The following is a 7066-nucleotide window of genomic DNA, read 5'->3' on the forward strand; positions in this document are numbered from 1 at the left end:
TTTAGGTTCATAATAGGTGTGTGTTTAATTTTGAGAAGCAAGGAAAATTACACATTCAATTTATCAAGAGTGCTTTTGACAGGACTGAATGACTCTTCCTGTAGCTGTCTCTAAGGAGGCTGATATTGAACATTATGGATCCTTGCCTTCTACTCAAAGTAAATGGCTTCCTATTATTGCATTGTTTAGCAATGGCATATTTTAAGTTTAATTTTGATCTTTAGAAGCCTTTCCTATCTTTTAGAACCCAGATATCCTTGATTTATAATAGCTGCAGATCATAACAGACTGTGTTTGTGGGACTTCAGTCCAAAGTTGCTGACAGGTTTAATGTTAAGTTTATTTCTAAAACCCTTTTAGTATTAATGGCAAATTATGAGAGGTCTACTGTTAGGCATGATGTAGAATCTAGAAAGATGTACTCTCTATAGATTTTTGTTATTTCAGGCTATTCATCTACTCCAAAACATCACAGTATTTATTAATTCTTGTATTGTCAAGTCCCATAGAATTAAATGTTTCTTTATAGTTTCTTCAGAAGCAAAATTGGATTTTTTTTTTGTGTAAGAGCTTCTCCCAAACCAATATATTTGTATATTAATAGACTGGTCAGTACATGTTCTTTATAAGTTTTAGGTTTCTGGTTTACATTTCTCCTCTCAAGTTAGCTGCAATCAACCATAATTCTCTGCAAATGTTCCAGCTGTCCTGGTATTATTTAGGTATTCATTTTTTAAAGTAAACTTGATCTATCCAATGTTCTGTTTCTATCTGCAGCAACAGTTCAGCTATGAACCCCTCCTATATTTGTCTGCAAATTAGTACATTTAAGATATGGTGCTTGACTAGATGCTGCATTCAGCTTGTGCACACTACAGACGTGCCATTTTGTAGACAAGTGAAGACTGTGATTCCTAATGCTTCATTTTAGTCAAATTGAGATTGTGAGCAAAACTAATATTGCAGCTGTTTCTGAATATTCAACTTTTGCACCATAATTGTTTGTTTACATAAAAAAAAAATCCCCATTTCATGCAGCTCCAGTCTACTGTATGTTCCAGTCTTATGGAAACAATATGTACTCCTACACCACACAGGACAAAGGATAACATTCTTATTTTTTAAACATTTTTTTTTACATAGCACCTACATATTACAAGCACTTCACATCAATCTATGCCCCAGTGGAGCTTGCAATCTATATTCCCTTCCACAAACGGTAGGGACAGAGCATGGTGGTGGGAGGAGAGGGGGATGGGTGGTGCAGGCTGAGGTGGTCTGGCATACACCTGGTCCCTTTCATTGGGGTCCATAGGGATTCACAGGGATGCCATGGGGAATATTATGGTTGGAAGACCAGGCACCAAACAGTTAAAGCTTTGGCTCCCAGAATGCCCTGGGTCCTCCTCCATATATATACCCCACCCCTAGCCATAGGACTTCAGTTGTTCGTTGGTGCGGCAGGATTCAGACCTTTGTACAGGGGACTGCTTAGGCAGTCCTAAGCTTTTATTTTACTTTGTTGCTTGAGTTGGCAGTACTAAGCGTTGGTATTAGGACGCATGGTCCGCAACATCAGTAATTGTGCTGTTGATTTCGGCGGGTCGCGGCTGAGCTTAGCTAGCTGCAATGCTGCGACCTGAACTGCAAAGGATGCTTTGAGAAGTCAGGTAAGGAGAATCCTCGCTTGTGGAGAATTGCGCGCTGCAGTCCTTGCTTCTGGTTTCAAAGACGCACCAGAAGCCGCTGCTGTAAGTACCAGGCATTGTCCGCGTCCTTGCTACACCAGTCGGGGCCTTATCATCTGACGCTGGGGATCGTCGGCAGACTCAATCTGCTGCCACGAGGCTAGCATACCCGGCTAGTTAATGCAGCTATGGGGAAGTAGACTCTCCCCCGGCAGCTCCTCCTCTGACCTAGACGCAGTCCCAATGAATGGTTTCGTGCATCTGGGTTTCTCCGCCTACTCTCCAAGTGTATGAAACGCTCACAGTCCAAGCTCAGTGCACCTGGTAGCTGTGGTCTCAGGAGGGTCTGGGTCTGTCTCCCAGTATACCTCTCCTTTGGTTAAGGTATACGGTGCTCTATATCCTACTATTACTTTGCGTTGCTGTAGTTGATTTTGAGCTCATTGTAATTATATTACATACAGTCAGGTGCATAAATATTGGGACATTGACAGAATTTTCATATTTTGGTCACTATTCACCACCACAATGGTTTTGAAATGAAACAAAAAAGATGTGCTTTAACTGCAGACTTTCAGATTTAATTTGAGGGTAATTACATCCAAATCAGGTGAACGGTGTAGGAATTACAACGGTTTCTATATGTGCCTCCCACTTTTTAAGGGGCCAAAAGTAATGAGACAAACTAAACAATCCTAAATCTAGCTTTCACTTTTTAATACTTTGTTGCAAATCCTTTGCAGGCATTTACAGCCTGAAGTCTGGAACGCATAGACATCACCAGGCGCTGGGTTTCATCCCTGGTGATGCTCTGCCAGGCCTCTACTGCAAATGTCTTCAGTTCCTGCTTGTTCTTGGGGCATTTTCCCTTCAGTTTTGTCTTCATCAAGTGAAATGCATGCTCAATCGGATTCAGGTCAGGGGATTGACTTGGCCATTGCATAACATTCCACTTGATGTAATTACCCTCAAATTAAATCTGAAAGTCTGCAGTTAAAGCACATTGTTTCATTTCAAAGCCATTGTGGTGAATAGAGGCCAAAATATGAAAATTCTGTCAATGTCCCAATATTTATGCACCTGACTATATGTATTGTATGTGGCTGTTTGCTAGCTGCTGTTTGCATTGCACTTATATCCTACCACTGTGATTGCGATTTAGTGCCCATTTGCAAATTTCTACTGTCAATATAACTATCACTATTATTTCTTTCTGATTGCTTCACATTCATTAGATTTGTGAAGACTGTCACATAAACTTTGCGATTGTTGCCTTTACTTTGAACATGTCAAAAGATAAAGGGAAACATGAGGGAGAGCCACCTGTGCTGGTCTCATGTAAATCATGTACGGCATATGTGTCCTCACAGGACAGAAAGGTAAAGGCAAACAGGAGTTCAGACAATTATAAATAGCACAGCTATTGCTCTTTTTGACCCTCAACTACCAGATGTGTAGGGGTTAAATTGTACTTCACATTTACTTGTGAAGACTGAGCTGCCATCCCCCTCTCTCCTAATTAATTGGAGATGCTCAGCTGCAATTGATTATGGAAATGTTTGCTGAGGGGAGATTTGAGCTCTTTCTGAGTATACCTTTCTCCTAGGTCCAAGGTATATAGCACTGGAATCCTACCATCTTTTGTGTTTGTTTTAGTTGATTCGGTGCTGACTTGTAAGTAGAGGAGGCAGAATATTTATACATGTAGATCCTACCATACTTATGTATTTAGGTAGTTGATTTTAGTGCCCTTTTGCAAACATATGCATTCTATGTGACTTATGCTAACTGCTGGAAAGAAGAGTTTTGTGGGTTTTTTTTGTTTTCTGTTGTGTTTCCTAACCCTATACTAACTGATGTATTGGGGTTAGAGAGTACTCCACATTTAATTTTATCTGTGAATAGGGTCACTTTGCATTGTTAACCCTACACTGGTTGTAGGTTACTTGGAAGTATTTCCCATGTCTCCGGACAAAGGTAAACAGTAGACTGTTGTTATTGTTCTGGTTTCATGTAAATGGCCTCTCAGGATTTCATGCAGGATGGACTGTGGTTTGATTGTTCTACACCACAACAGTCCACCTCGCCAGCACCTGTTCAGGGGTCAGCCCCCACTCTTCCTCCCATTTTTGATTACCCACAGTGATACAGCCTGCTATGTTTCCTCTTCCCATACATCCTTCCTGGATGGAGGGTTATGTTAGTTCAGTATCTGTTTTTTAGCATCTACCTATCTGTTTATGTTACAGGCAAATAAAGCGTTGCCCATCTAAGCATATACAGTATATGGATTGTAGTCCATCCTGCTTTCAGATTCTGATATGTCATTTGAGGAGGCAGAGGATACACAGGTTTCTCTCTGGGCCCATCTCAGAGGAGGAGCATCATTCATCAGTGGATGCTCTTCTCTAGAGTGGCAGTTAATTCAATCCTCATTATAGAGGATTAAGTACCGGCTCCTATAGCCTAATAAACTTGGTGTTCAGACGGTGATTTAGGCTGGATTCCCTCAATCTGAACAACTCACTGAGTTTATAGGGGAAGCATGGAACATTCTAGGTAGACTGTTCCAGACTCCAAAAAAGATTCGTATCTGTTTACCCTCTCCCACAGAGAGAGTGCATTAGGTGGGAAATTCCCCTCCCTATTGGGGATTCTTACATGACACCTTCCTAAAGGGTTATACTCAAGAAGGTTTACACAACTCCCCCATCAGATCCTATCAAGGCCATTTGCTAAATTCAGGGGTGTTAATCCCGGTTCCTTTAACTAACAAGGAAGGAGTTATTACTCAGATTTGTGTTTCATTCAGAAGCTAAATAAGTATCACTCTATTCTGAATCTGAAATCTCTCCACAGGTTCATCCATGTGCCCAAGTTCCGTATGGAGGCCCTATGGCTAATTATGCTGGCAATGGAACCTGGGGATTTCATGGTTCCCTGAACATACAGGATCATATCTGCATGTACCTATTGCACTATTCACCAAGGGTTTCTGAGTTATGGCTATTTTTCAGCAACATTACCATTGTCTTTTGGTCTGTCCATAACCCCTTGGGTGTTTTTCAAGATAATAGCAGTCATGACTGCTCCATCTCCGAAGAAGTCAGGATATTGCCATACTTGGCCGGCCTCCTGATATTAACAGTCTACGGAGGTTTTACAATTGCGAGTGCGCATATTGCTCCGAAATCAGAGGGTACCAATTCACTCAGCTAGGTAAGTGCTGGGGTCCATGAATCCACCTTCAACATGGTGGAATATGCCCAGTTCTATTTCAGACCTCTACAAAGATTGATTCTCTCCAGGTGAAATGGACAGCATCATCTTATATGGTCTCAGGGGTTCATCACTCCCTCCTGTGGTGGCTGAGAAAGGATCATCTAGACAAAGGGTGCCCGTTCTGGATTCCAAATTGGATCTTACCACGGACGCCAGCCTTAGTGGATGGAGGGTAGTGACAGGTGGTCACACCTTTCAGGGAAGATGGACAAATCAAGAGGGTCATAACACCAACAGCCACACCACACTGGCCATGTCCAATCTCGTCTGAGCTTGGAAGCTATGCAGTATTGGGCCTGGTTAGTACTTGGATGGGAGACCACCTTGGAATACCAGGTGCTGTAGGTAACTGGCAATAAACATTCTGGAACTGTGAGCAGTATACAGAGCACTGATCAGGGCACAGGACCTGCTCCAGGGCAGGCCAGTCCAGACCCAGTCCGATAATGCGACTACAGTGGCCTACCTCCATCGTCAGGGAGGCACAAGAAGTTATGTAGACATGAAGGAAGTGACAAGGGTTCTGATTTGGACAGAACGTCATCTTCCGGCCATATCGGCAATATTCATACCGGAAGTGCTAAATTGGGAAGCGGACTGTCAGTCACCAGGACATACATGCTGGAGAGTGGTCTCTCTATCCGGGAGTGTTTCAGCGACCTGGTAAACAAATGGGGTCTACCATCGAGAGCGCTCATGGCACACCACAACCACAGGGTCCCCAAGTGCGGTTCCAGGTCTAGAGACCAATCAGCGGCATTTGTGGATGCACTGGGATGGGATTTAAAGCTGGCGTATCTATTTCCTCCGATTACTCCCAAGAGTTCTCAGAAAATTTAAACAGGAAGGCGGAACGGTAATACTGGTGGCTCGGGCATGGCCCAGACGTCATTAGTTTACTGACATACATAATCTGTCCATAGACCGTCCTATCCTCTTCCTTTATGGAAGGATCTGCTAACGCAGGGTCCTTGCCGACATCCGGACTTACTTCGTCTGGTTTGACGGCATGGCTCTTATATCTTCCATCCTAAGAGCAAAAGGTTTTCCAGTTCTGCAATTCAAATGATAATAGGGCACGGAAGCCTGCTTTTGCCCGCATCTATTACATAGATTTTCATTCTTTTTGTCAGTGGTGTTCACATAAGGAATATGATCATAAGGTGTTCAGGATTTACCTATAGCCACACCACACTGGACATGCCAGATCTCGTCTCATCTTGGAGGCTATGTAGTGTTGGGCCTGATTGTTATTTGGATGGGAGGCCACCTGGGAATACCAGGTGCTGTAGGTGCTCGCCAGGCCACTTTGAGAGTGCAGTTTTCTGCACGGTCAGTCTGGTTCCAGAAGAAGATTGCTTCATCACCAGATGTTCAAATTTTTTTTTTCCAAGGAGTTCTGCGAGTTCAGTTTCTTTTTGTTCCTCCGGTAGCACCTTGGGAGTTACAAGCTTCCACATTCGAACCTTTAGACTCTGTAGATTTGAAGTGGTTGACAGCAAAGACAGTCTTTCTTCTTGCTATCTCTTCTTGCAGAGTCTCTGATTTGGCAGCGCTCTCTTTTCGCTCCCCATTTTTTATTTTTCACCAGGATAAAGCTGTTCTTCGTACTAGGGATGGTTACCTTCCTAAGGTAGTGTCCCGTTTTTCATGTAAATTTTTAAGAAATTGTGTCTCCAGCTTTTCAGGCTCCAGACCTTTCTGTAGATGAAGCCTCACTCGATGTAGTTTGTGCTCTCCGTATTTATGTGGAGCGTACAAATTCTGTTACAAAATCAGATTCTCTTTTTGTATTACATGGTTTTCACAAACGAGGATGGCCAGTTAATAAACAGACTCTGGTGAGATGGCTACGCGTGACTATCTCCCATGTGTACACACATGCTGATCTTCCTGTCCCAAGCACCGTGACAGCGGAATCTACTTGGTCTGTAGGGCCATCATGGGCATTCAGTAGTGGTGCCTCTGCTGAGCAATTATGCAAGGCTTAGGTTCTATGCCTTTTGATATATTTGCCTCTCAGGATGCTTCCTTTGGGCGACTAGTTCTCCTTTCTGCCCAGGAGCGTCCCCCAACCTAGGGGAATTGCTTTAGGA

At 43.1% G+C, this 7066-nt stretch overlaps 1 pseudogene; it reads left to right on the forward strand.

Moving 5' to 3' along the window:
- Positions 1–5199: 5199 nt before the first annotated feature.
- Positions 5200–5318, forward strand: LOC148542935 (5S ribosomal RNA; annotated as a pseudogene).
- The last annotated feature ends 1748 nt before the right edge of the window (positions 5319–7066 follow it).

This window comes from Taudactylus pleione, unplaced genomic scaffold (genome assembly GCF_031769625.1).
Source record: "Taudactylus pleione unplaced genomic scaffold, aTauple2 ptg000007l, whole genome shotgun sequence".
NCBI classification, from domain to species: domain Eukaryota; kingdom Metazoa; phylum Chordata; class Amphibia; order Anura; family Myobatrachidae; genus Taudactylus; species Taudactylus pleione.